Consider the following 12,467-nt stretch of genomic DNA (forward strand, 5'->3'; position numbering starts at 1 on the left):
TCAAGAGAACTTTGTCAGCCCAGAAATTAAGAACATAAGTTAATAAATGGGAACTCAGGAAACTGAAATTACAATGAACAGAAAGTGAATGTTTGGAAATTTTAGTTTTGAATGGGGTAAATGGAATGAATGTCTCTATCATATCCCTCCCATTAGAGTTGGGAAACCCTTGTAAAAGGAGAGGCAGAATGATTGTAAGAATAGGCAGTGATGGGAGACACCAAAGAAACATGACCTTATAAACACATCAGACCAAAACATACATATGAATCACTGAGCGTTTGGCAGGATGCACAGTACCTCTAGAGGTATGTAGAAGACTGGGTCCTAGTGCTAGAAAACTGGACATATACTTCTGTTCTTAACCCAGAAGGTATTTTCATTCGATAATCACTCAAAGGGAAAGAGCATGCCTCCCCTGGATATCCTATAAACAGAGCCTAACGAAGTGCACTTAGACTGATCACCAATATCATGGTTCATATCATGGCTTGCTTGTTTTATTTGCTTTTGTTTTGTTTTTTGGTTTTTTGTTTGCTTGTTTTATTTTTCTTTTTTTAAAAGTATTTCCTTTTATTGGATACTTTCTTTATTTAGATTTCAAATGTTATCCCCTTTTCTGATTTTTCCTCCTACAACCCCCTCTCCCATCCCTGTACTCCTGCTTCTATGAGGGTGTTCCCCCATCCACCCTCTCACTCCTTTGTTCCTCCCAGCCATGGTATTCCCCTACACAGGGGCATTAGCCTACACAGGATCAAGGGCCTCTCCTTCCATTGACTCTTTGCTTTCTTTTTTTAACTTTTTTTTTTGGTTCTTTTTTTTCAGAGCTGGGGACCGAACCCAGGGCTTTGCGCTTCCTAGGCAAGCACTCTACCACTGAGCTAAATCCCCAACACCGACTCTTTGCTTTCTAAAGGAAAAAGAGGTAGGAGTTGATCTGGGGGAGAGGAGAGATGGAGGAGTGAGGGGAAGTTGTACAGAGGGGGCAAAACTGTGGTCAGGACATAATGTATGAGAGAATAAGAAAAGTATAAAAAATAAGTAAAATGGCATGAGAGAAAAGAGTTGCAAAGTATGTGATAAAAGTTGAATAACCACAAATTTTAAGAGCTGAAACAACTTAATTTATTTGAAATTATCAATAAAATAAGCCTCAGAATTCAAAAGGATATTTTTCTTATATTCATTAAAATAGACATCTATATTTAAAATGATCAAAATTGATTTTAAAGTAGTATACGTCTCCTAACAGATTATGTCTCAAATAATATTACCTTTATATAATGTTTTCTTGTCATTCTCCATTTGTCTCCTCAATAACCACAATTCATTAAACTTTAAAATGCAAACTAGGTGCTTCCTCCTGTATTCTGTCAAATGCCTCTGTAGTAGTATATTGGTTGCACCTAATATATGTATCAAGCTTGTGATATCGTTGGAAAGTAGAATGCATTGTTCATGTGCACCAAAGTATTCAACCAACACTTATTATCACAATTTATTAAGAATGAAAATAATTGTGACCTTCTTTTAAATCCTACTATTGATAATAAATTCTCTGTGGACAGAAATTTTGTCGTTTTAGATCATTCTTTTCCTATGCCTACTATACTCTTATTGGACAAAATAATAAGTGGGAAAGTTTTTAAAGCTCTTTCTACTAGAATTATAACCTGCTTTGTCAAGAAGCAAAGGGAATTCTCTTTTATGTTCCTGTCTTAGTCAGGGTTTTTATTCCTGCACAAACATCATGACTTAGAAGTAAGTTGGGGAGGAAAGGGTTTATTCAGCTTAGACTTCCACGTTGCTGTTTCATCACCAAAGGAAGTCAGGACTAGAACTCAAGCAGGTCAGGAAGCAGGAGCTGATGCAGAGGTCATGGAGGGATGCTTCTTATTGGCTTGCTTCCCCAAGCTTGCTCACCAGCCCAGGGATAGCACCACCTACAGTGGGCTGGGTCCTCCCACCTTGATCACCAGTTGAGAAAATGCCCTACAGCTGGGTCTCAAGAAGGCATTTCCACAACTGTGGCTCCTTTTCTGTGATAACTCCAGCTTGTGTCAAGTTGACACACAAAACTAACCAGTACAGTTTCCAAGATAAAACCTAATATTTGTGTTTACACATGTGCTAATGATTCTAATTTTCTGTGACCGAATTCCAGTCAGAAGCAACTTGAAGGAAAGGAGTACATTTTTGTTAACATGTATAAAATCTATCATGGTAGAAAAACAAGGTACTCAGTACATGATGTCAGAAGCATAAGGATCCATCCCCACAGCCTTAAATCTGCCAGCTTAGCATCATTTCCAAAATGCTCCACAACCTGCCAAAACAATTCACCGTATAAGAACCAAATACTAAAAACATGAAGGTCTACAGTCATTTCCCTCACACCATAAAATGCATAAGACCATTGTAGTCAATTCATCCATCCTTCTACATCTCTCTCCCTTTCACCACCATCTCTTTGATGATCTCATGACCATAAATCCATGTTTACTACCTTGGCATATTTCCATGTCATAATTACCATGTCTTTCTACCTCTTCCTGAATTCTAGGAAAAGTGATTATGTGTCTGTTTTAAAGCTCCTTTCATGATACATGGTAAATTTTACTCTTCTGTTCCTGCTATGTTTTATAGTTATTCCCATTATAATCTACACCTCTGATTCCCATGAAGATGAAAACTCATCTTTTGTCTCTTTTAATTAGAATTCGTTAGCAAATAAATATCAGTGTTGCTGAAACCGATTGTTTTTATAATAAGGCAACATATACTAATAATTAGGAGATAAAGAGACTATTATTTTCATGACTCTCTGAATTTATTCACTTTTTTCTGTTTTGAATTATCTGTATAACTTAAGTATTGACGGTATAATCACACCTCATTGTGTTATGGATGCTCTCCCATTGTTTCATTTTGAATGTAGAGCATTTTCTTTTTTTTTTTTTTTTTTTTGGTTTTGTTCTGTTTTGTTTTTTTTTTTTTTTTTGCTTTTTTTTTTTTTTTTTTTTTTTTTTTTTTTTTTTTTTTTTTTTCCGGAGCTGGGGACAGAACCCAGGGCCTTGTGCTTGCTAGGCAAGCGCTCTACCACTGAGCTAAATCCCCAACCCCGAGCATTTTCAATAAGATTGTAAATTACTCAAGGGCATGATTTGTTCAATTTGACTTTGTGATTCATGCATTGTATCTAGGAGAGTGGTAAACAAAGGATTTATTGTCCTACTCTAGTATCAGTGACTGATGTTTATCATACACCAGTTACTGCACATTTACTGAATACTGATTACATACTTTCACAAAAACTAGAAGACTAGGAAAGCTCCAGAACATTCCTCATTACTTAGCACAAGGAAAAGCCCTAAAGAGAGATAAATTCTAATAAAATTCCAATTCCAGAAAATTAAAAATTTACCTTTTCTCAATAATGCATTTGCCTATTCCTTTTCTTTTTCATTCTCCTCTGTTCTTTTTTTTATTGGACATTTTTGTTTACATTTCAATTTTATTCCCTTTCCTGGTTTCCCATACGTAAATCCCTTATCTCATATTCCTTCGGCCTTCTTCTTTGATGGTGTTACCCACCCATCCACCCACTGCCTATTTGCTTTCTATTATCTATAGTTTACTCATGTTTTCAGTCTTTTACATTTCCTATATTCTTCTGTGTGTGTGTGTGTGTGTGTGTGTGTGTGTGTGTGTGTGTGTAAACCTAAAAAGCACTATATATTCTAGAAGACAGAATATATTCAATTTCATCTGTGTTTTGTTCCAAACATGAAGAGCTCTAAAGTTATATTTTTCCAACAATGGAGAAAGCAATTAATGTAAGGATTTTTTCACTTTTTGTTTTTCCATTTTCTTATCTCATCAAAAAAGTAGAAAAGCTATTGATTCTCTGTTGGTTTTTCATACTAAATTATAGCATGTCTACGAAACAAACAGAAAGATTAATGTATTCACTCTCACAGTTCTGAATTACATCATAGATATACTACAAGGAAAAGATGTTGTTTCAATGTTAAAATCCCAAATTTCCTGTACACCTTTCACTAGCACTAGCATTTATTGTTTCGTTTCAGATTAATACACACACCTATATAAATGTATGTATATATGTATACATGCATACATATGCGTGAATAATAATTATTATAATGGGGCACTATTAATTGAATGACCGGGGAAAAGCATATATGAGGGTTTCAATTAAGTAAAGGGAGGCAAAAATGTTGTAATAATATTATCATCTCAAAATAAAATTTAAAAGATACTACACTTCAGAATATTCCAGTTCTAGACTCTTTAGATAAATTATCAACTGTTACCAAAGCCTGTAATACCTATGAAGTCCTCAGTTGTGTTCCTATAGGTTCTACTGCATTTTATTTTGATTCCATTAAATTGAAACCTGAAGCCTTTAAAACTTCTGTTTGAAAAACATTAAAAAGAAATTATTTAATACATTGTTTTTTTACCCCAATTCTCTTAGAATCCATATTAATCGGAAATTGCTGATACTGGAACTCTCTCGCCTATGAAATGGATTTCTTTTTGGAGTTGACAGAGAATATTCAGTAAGTACAACTGATCAAATTAAAAAAACAAACAAAAGCAAAACAAAAATATTCCAGGTACTCAAAGCTAACCCGATGGAAAACCTACATTCCAACTTATATCATAAGAACTGACCACTACTAATCTTCAACAGTAAAAGTCTTCTTAATATGACACTTCAATCATGAAATTTCAGCAATGTGATCACCTAAGCAGGATCTGAAAAGTGCCATCATCTGTAGACAAGCCACTGAGGGTGAAAAAATCACAGAAGACCCTACTCCTAGATGAGGAGAACAATCACTGCTACTGAAAGAGCAGGAGTAAGTCTTCTGCAGTGACTAGCTCCCTAAATAGGTTATGCAATACAACTGAAGAAGCCCTGAGTGTACATGTGTGCACATGCACACACAAACAAACACACACACACATATATGCACAAACAAACCACACACATATATATGCACAGATACATACATATAGGCACATACACAAACATGTACACACACAGGCACAAACATACACACAGAAATACACACAAACATACACACACACAGATACACAGACACAAACAGAGAGATAAATACATAAACACAATGAGCAATAATAATGGAACTCGGTTGGATTCATTTATAAATGCAAGCATATGCATGAGGTATATATGATATACACTGCATGTAAGTATAATAATAATAGTTATAATAATAATAATAATAATAAAATAAGAAGCCATGAATTTTAGAGTGAGTCAGACAGATCAGAATACTTGAAGAGATGAGAGGAAGAGGGAATTATGTAAACAGATTAATGATACATAAAATTCTCAAAAACATGGAAATGTTCATTATTTAACTTTTTAAAAATCTATAATTATTACTTGCATATGCCAAGTTCACAGTATAACCTTACTATTTTTTTATGGTACACATTTTAAACTTCATATAAGGCAAAACAATCTTGATAATAATAAAGATACAAAAATATAACATTAATTCTGACATGAAGTAATAATTTTGTGAGAAATGAGTTACAAAATATTCATATAATATAAATTATTATTGATTAAAGAACAAGTTTGGGTCAAACTAAATGCAATATTTACTTGATTAAAAAACCCTAATATATACGTCACATACCAATGAAAACTAAAATTTTCTCTGATAAATAGTTTATCCTACCTCTCAAATGTATTATTGCCTCTGTGTTCCAAGAACTGAGACAGATACTTGTTTTGAGGACTTACAAAAGACTTTTGAAGTAATGATAATCATATTGAGTAAAATAGTCCAAAAAATTAACACATGATTCTTAAAATACTTGGAATTCATCACAGGAGAAGCCCATGGCCATCGCTTTCTGTATTTACACCCATGATTTATAAATAAGCAAATTGGAGTCCCAAAAAGAAAAAGCAAATAAGCAAATTCAGGCTTTCAAAAGATAATTAAATTGGAAATAGAAGTTTGTTATTGGTCATTACTGAAATCTCTCCATATACCAAAATAGAACCACTTTATATATTTTCTAATAGTAAAGAATTCTCATATGAAGAGATGTAAAGGAATGTAAGAAATATTTAGGTAATCTAAAGTTTTAAATTAATAGTTATGTGTAAGAAATCTATAAATCATCACAATTTACATCTGTCAAATAGCATGTGAAAGAAAAGTGACTCAAGTCGTTTTTGACAGCACATTGCAAATTATATATGTCAATAAAAAATATATGCTAAAACTCAAACTACTGCTTTTAGAAGAAAAAAAGCAGTAAGAAACAAATATGTGATAAACTTTCATATCTACACCATCTGCCCATCTCCTTCACCATATGTCACTCTATAAATTGCTAATATCATCCTTGTTATGCATCTTTTCAACTGTAACAATTTCCATGAAATAAAGATAGCATGGATAACAGCTACAGAAAAACACCTGCTATGCGTGTATCTGGTTGGTAAACTTCGAACGGTTCTGCATTGCTCTTGGCCAAAATTTTTAATTGCATTTACCAATAAGCATTATTCCGGATCAACTCTTCATGCTTATAATTGTCATATGTCTAATTTCTCAAATTACTTAATATAATTCAACAGGCTTTCATACAATATTGTGTAAGTACTTTTTAATGCCTGCCATTAATACAGAAATTTGTGCATAATAGTCAATGGGCCAAGTATTACAAATACAAACACAATGCAAGAGGACACATGACATGTAATGTCTTAAAGACTTCAGAGCTGATGATAAACACTGGTTTTATTAACAATTATTTATAATGCAAACTGTACACACAGTTCTCATTTGTGTATGAAGTGTTTAATTGAACCCTTCTTGGATTTTTTTTTTATTTCTTGTGGATATTTTATTTATTTACGTTTCAAATGTTATCCCGGTTCCCGGTTTCACTTCTGGAAATCCTCTATTCCATCCTCCCTTTCCCTGCTTCTATGATGGTGCTCCACCACCAATTCACTTACTTCTGCCTCCCTGCCCTGGCATTCCCCTACCCTGGGAAACAAGCCTTCCCAGGACCAGGGGCCTCTCCTCCCATTGATGTCCAACAAGGCCATCCTGAGCCACATATGTGGCTGGAGCCATGGGTCACTCCATGTGTACTCTTGGTGTATTAGTTGGTGGATTAGTCCCGAGGAGCTCTGGGGTGTCTGGTTGGTGGACATTATTGTTCTTCCTATGGGGTTGCAAACGCCTTCCGTGCTTGGATATTTTTGTTGAATCGGCTACAATGGATCAATGGACCACATTGATGGCTAAGCAGTTTCATTTAAACTCTAAGCACTTTAAAAGTGTGTGTGTGTGTGTGTGTGTGTGTGTGTGTGTGTGTGTGTGTGTGTTCATGCGTCCATGTGAGCATGAGTGTGTCTGCCTATCTGTCTGTGTCTGTATGTCTGTGGTTCGAGGTGGTAAATATATTATAGTATATGCTTGAAGGTCACAGAATAAGGTGGGTAAAATGTGAACAATTATTTAATTAACTCTGTATGCATCTCAATACTTAAGTGAATTACTACTTCAGTTATTTAAGCTGATCTGTCATTGAATGACCAATCCGAAAAATCCTAAATTTAGACATGAATCCTGGGTGATTTTGGTAATCAGAAGATGGGCAATCTGCAGTAGAAGGAGGGTTTGCACAGCCTGATGCCTCACAAAACTATGAAATTTTTGCAGAATTCCCTGTTGGATACAAGTATTTCAATAAAACATTGATATCATAGGACCCTTTTAAATAGACACAGTATTAGTACTTAAAAAACATTCTTCTTGAATGTGTCCTGAAATAATTTATAATCGAATAAAAAAAAAACTTTGATCCTGAATGTGTCCTGAAATAATTTATAATTGAATAATTTATTTACAAAGAGAAACAGTTTCTTTGAACACTGAATTAAAAGTATAATATGTAATTCCTGTAATATCCACATGTTGCTGTATTGTAATCCAAATGGACAGACGTGAACTCTTTACATAGTACAATTATATAGCCCTCATGCTTAGAAGGCTTCCAAACATATTTTCATAGATCTATAAAAAAATTTTGCTATTGTTTTTAAACTCCTTTTCTATTTACAAAAATTCCAAAACTGAAATAGTCGTCTTTCTCCACCTCATGCCCTAGATCTGATCCTAACATTGTAAGTTTACTCATGGCATATTTCCCATATTTAAAATGACTTGCATAGTATTTTTGCCTGGTCATCATGCATTATTTCAAATATGAAAATATCTTTCTTACATAAAATTGCAAATCATTGTACCTGGCATCTTAAAATAGCCTACTGCATATTTCTTGGATTTGTGAGTATGATTTGCCATTAACACAAAATAATATCAAATTCATATTCTACATTATAGATACCATTTAATTTACCATGATCACTCCTGCTGAGTGTTGAACATAAGTGATTAATAAACTAATGAGTTAATGGAAAGATAGTTTATGGAAGGATTGGATGTAGTAATTAAGGAGTGGTATTTTGGCATGCCAACATAAGACTTTAGCTTCTCTTTGACATCTTTGTCCTGTCTTCTCTTAGTCACCTTCCCCACTGTTCTCACAAGTTGTACATGGTACTGTAGGGGAAAACTCAAAACTCTTGACTATTTGGAGCCACCCAATAAATAGTGATTGGACACATCAAAACAATTTGTCCAGGGTACTATTTTTAGATTTGTTAAATGTTTTTAAATTACTAATATTACTTCTCCTACAATTATCATTCACTAAAAATGCAGAAATTGCAATTACGTATGACAATAATGTTAAAGCTGATAATTTACATAAGCTGCATTTTGTGGATTTATTGCATATTCAACTAAAACACAATTATTTTCATAATCTTAAAGTAACAAATACTTCATATATATGCGATTTAGGAAATGATATTTCATTTTGCAGTTATATTATTAATTATTACTATCTTTTAGTTTATAATTTGCTATTTTCCATATGAAATTATGTCCCTTTACAAATAACAATTTCTTGACTGCTCAACCATACAATTTGAGGACGGCAACTATATTAATGATTTCTCAAAGGCACAGTAACACTGATACAGCTATTTACAGCATGCCCTGGAACAAAAGTACATTTATTCTGCCCAAGCACCCATGAGACTTGAGAACAATTCTCTGTTCAGACCCACAGTGGACAGCCATTTTAAAACTTCAATTACTATGTCAGCAGGTTCCCTCCATTACTGTTTCCAGAACCAAAGCAATGGTTTCTAGTAGCAACGAATGTTTTTTAAGCCATACACATGTGTGCCTTGTAAGCAATAAGCAGGTCAATCTTTGCAGACATTGTTAAGCTTTGTAGAACTAATGTAAATTAGGATGAAATTGAAGCAGTATGTGCCTTGTAAATGAATAGATTTTATACATCCCAGCCGACAATGGTAGAATACCTATGGCTGAATATTACACTAGGATATATGTTAGAATCCAAGAGAAGCAACATTAACAGTCAAAAAATGACTTGACATTGCAATGAATGCATAACTCTATCATTTATGAAAAATGACAGAACACGTAAGTTCTGTCTTAGAACAATTTTAATCAACATGATTCATCCAGTTTTGCAAAATAAGTAAATGTCTTGAAGAAAAGAAAAAGGTTTATCATTTCTGTTTTCATTTATATATATATAGATCCTAAAGTCTCAAACTTCTTGCGTTTGCTTTTGTTCCCATGTTAACAGTAATCTCATTTGCTGGAATCAATCATATCTTTTAACATTATTTTTACCATAAAATGTAGATAAAAATGTTAGGGAACATTAAAATACTTTAAACACATGACTTACAAGTCATGATAATTTTTTTTATTGCTGTAATTTAAGGTTGAGTGTAGGCCAGCCCAGGACATTGATAAAAATAATCCCACGAAACATGTTACTTATTCAGTATTTGTTTCAACAAAGTGCTCAAAATATGTTTTATGATTCAATGCATTCTTGTGTCCTGTTCTATGTGTATTTTAAAACAACATTCAGTGTGTGTTTCTATGAAGCTTGTACACATTGAAATCAATATGTCTGTATGCTTGACAACTATAATTCTTTACAAAGAAGAATAGCATTAACACACCATTATATCTAAATACTTATTTAGGTTCATCTAACTTTTATTACAGTTTTGAGACAGGATCTCATCTAGCCCAGGCTGGCTTAGATCTTCCAAGTGAGCTGAAAATGATTTTGAATTATTGATCTCCATGCCCCTACCACCTAAATGACTGGATTGTGGATGTATATCATCATACCTGGCAGTATGTGGTGGTTTAAATATGTTTGGCCCATGAGAAGTGGCACTACTATGAAATGTGACTTATCAGAGATGCACTATATTGTTAAAAAACGTGTGTCACTGTGGAGGTGGAGTTTTGAGATCTCCATGCTTCAGCTCTGCCCAGTGTGGAATGCTACTCACCTCTTGGCTACCTGTGGAAGACAGACTCTTCCTGGTTGCCTTTGAATCAAAGTGTAGAAATTTTGGCCCCTCCAGCACCATGTATGCTTGGATGCTACCATGCTTCCTACCATGACAGTGGCATACTAAACCTCTGAAACTGTAAGCCAGCCCCAGTTAAATGTAGTAATTTATGAGTTGACTTGGTCATGGTATCTCTTCACAGCGATGTAAACCCTAAGACATTGTGTTTAACTCTTGTTCTTAAATTTTATAATATTCTTTGTTCTAATAATGTATTTTTAGTGTTATTATATTACATAGAACCCTGTAAAACTTTAAAATAAAAATGAAAAGAGGAAATAAACTTATATGGGTCCGAAATTACCAAGTGAGTACAGTGTACTACTTTGTGTTTTATATTTTTTCTTTGTGTTTCCCTTTTTGATGCTCTGAAATCTGATTTATCTTCCCTGTCTATGTGAATCCTTTAAAGAGTGTTGCAGTCATTTAAGATTTGGAAGACTGCTTCGTTCTCAGCCTTATGCTTTTCATTTCTAAAATGGAGATGATAATGTCTTCACCAAGTTTTTTGAAGAAGTAAATGAGACAAAATATATGCAGTTGTTAACATAATGCCTGGCACATAGTGAATGTTAAAAATAATAGTGACAGCGTTATAGTAACTGTGGATTCCCTCCCACGCAACTCCATTTTCAGTTCCTTCATATTTATTAAAAACACAAGATTGTTCTATTCATATACAGTTGAATATAATTTTTAATCTTTTCTTACTACATCGTAGTTCTATATCTAGCCAATCCTGAAATATCTTTTCTCTTTATAGTACCTAGTACATATGCCCCTTCTCTATTCTGAGATTCTCCTTCTTATATTTAAGAAGAATCCCCTGGGTGTGGTGACTTAAAAAGGCTCCCAGGGAGAACTAAAAAGTCACAACAACTGATACACTAAAAATGCAGAAACATAACTCTTAAAAGTAACCACAGGTACATAATTAAGCAATAGAAATGAGGAAGGTAAATTCCAAATATAGCTTCATAAAAGTTGGTGTCTAATACTTATAAAGACTTGCAACCACCAAATTAGAGAGACCAAGGCAGGAGATTAATATATTAATGAGAAGGTAGCCCAGTGTAAATAAGTTACAGGCCAGTGGGGAATTTATAGCAAGACCTTGTCTCCAAAGTAAAAGTTTATAATATAGTGCTTGTATAATTTTGTATGAATTTTTATTTGAAGAAGTATAGTGGGTGTGGGAGCTAGGACAAAGGAGGAGGGGTGGAGTGTGGGTAGAACAGTTTTTCGGTTAGCAGTCAAGTTTTCAAAAGAGGAAAAGGAACAAGCAAAGCAGATGGCAAAGAGGCAGTCAGAAGGTGGGAAGAGTGTGAAACAATATAGAAGCTAAAAAAAGAGATAACATTGTGGAATGATATTCAGACCTTGTCTTCAATGAAATCATAGTTATTTTGATGCTCTGTTAAAACACAGGACTTGGCATTTGAGTTTAAGAAGTAGGTTTTATTTCTATATGCATAAACTGTAAGTTCTTGCTATATGTGAATATGCTCATCCTAGTGGCATGGTTCTTGCCTTGCAAACATTGTTTATATCCAAGTATATCAATTAGCACACTAGTTTCAATGTCTAAAACATATGGTATGGATTCTATAAGTTAACCACATAAGATATCAGAACAAATTGTTTTATACCATGAAGAGTCACTGGAGTCCGAAAATAATTATAACGAACATACATTAATGCATATGACCTTATATCTGAAAAAGATGAAGTATTCTAATCTGGATACCGTAGCTTCACTTCATTGATTTTCTAGATATTCAAGATTCCACTTTTCTTTCAAACTCTTTTTCATATATATGTGAAAATATAATATTTCTGTATGTTACTTGTTTCTACAACATATATATGTGTATATATGTATGTATGT

General features: G+C 33.7%; 1 protein-coding gene across 1 annotated transcript in view; it reads right to left on the minus strand.

Annotated features, from left to right (window-relative positions):
• Csmd3 (CUB and Sushi multiple domains 3) overlaps window positions 1-12,467 on the minus strand; it is a 1,310,498-nt gene that overhangs the window by 749,383 nt on the left and 548,648 nt on the right. The gene's annotated exons all lie outside the window — the stretch shown is intronic.

This window comes from Rattus norvegicus, chromosome 7 (assembly GCF_021556685.1).
Source record: "Rattus norvegicus strain SHRSP/BbbUtx chromosome 7, alternate assembly SHRSP_T2T, whole genome shotgun sequence".
Lineage (NCBI taxonomy): Eukaryota > Metazoa > Chordata > Mammalia > Rodentia > Muridae > Rattus > Rattus norvegicus.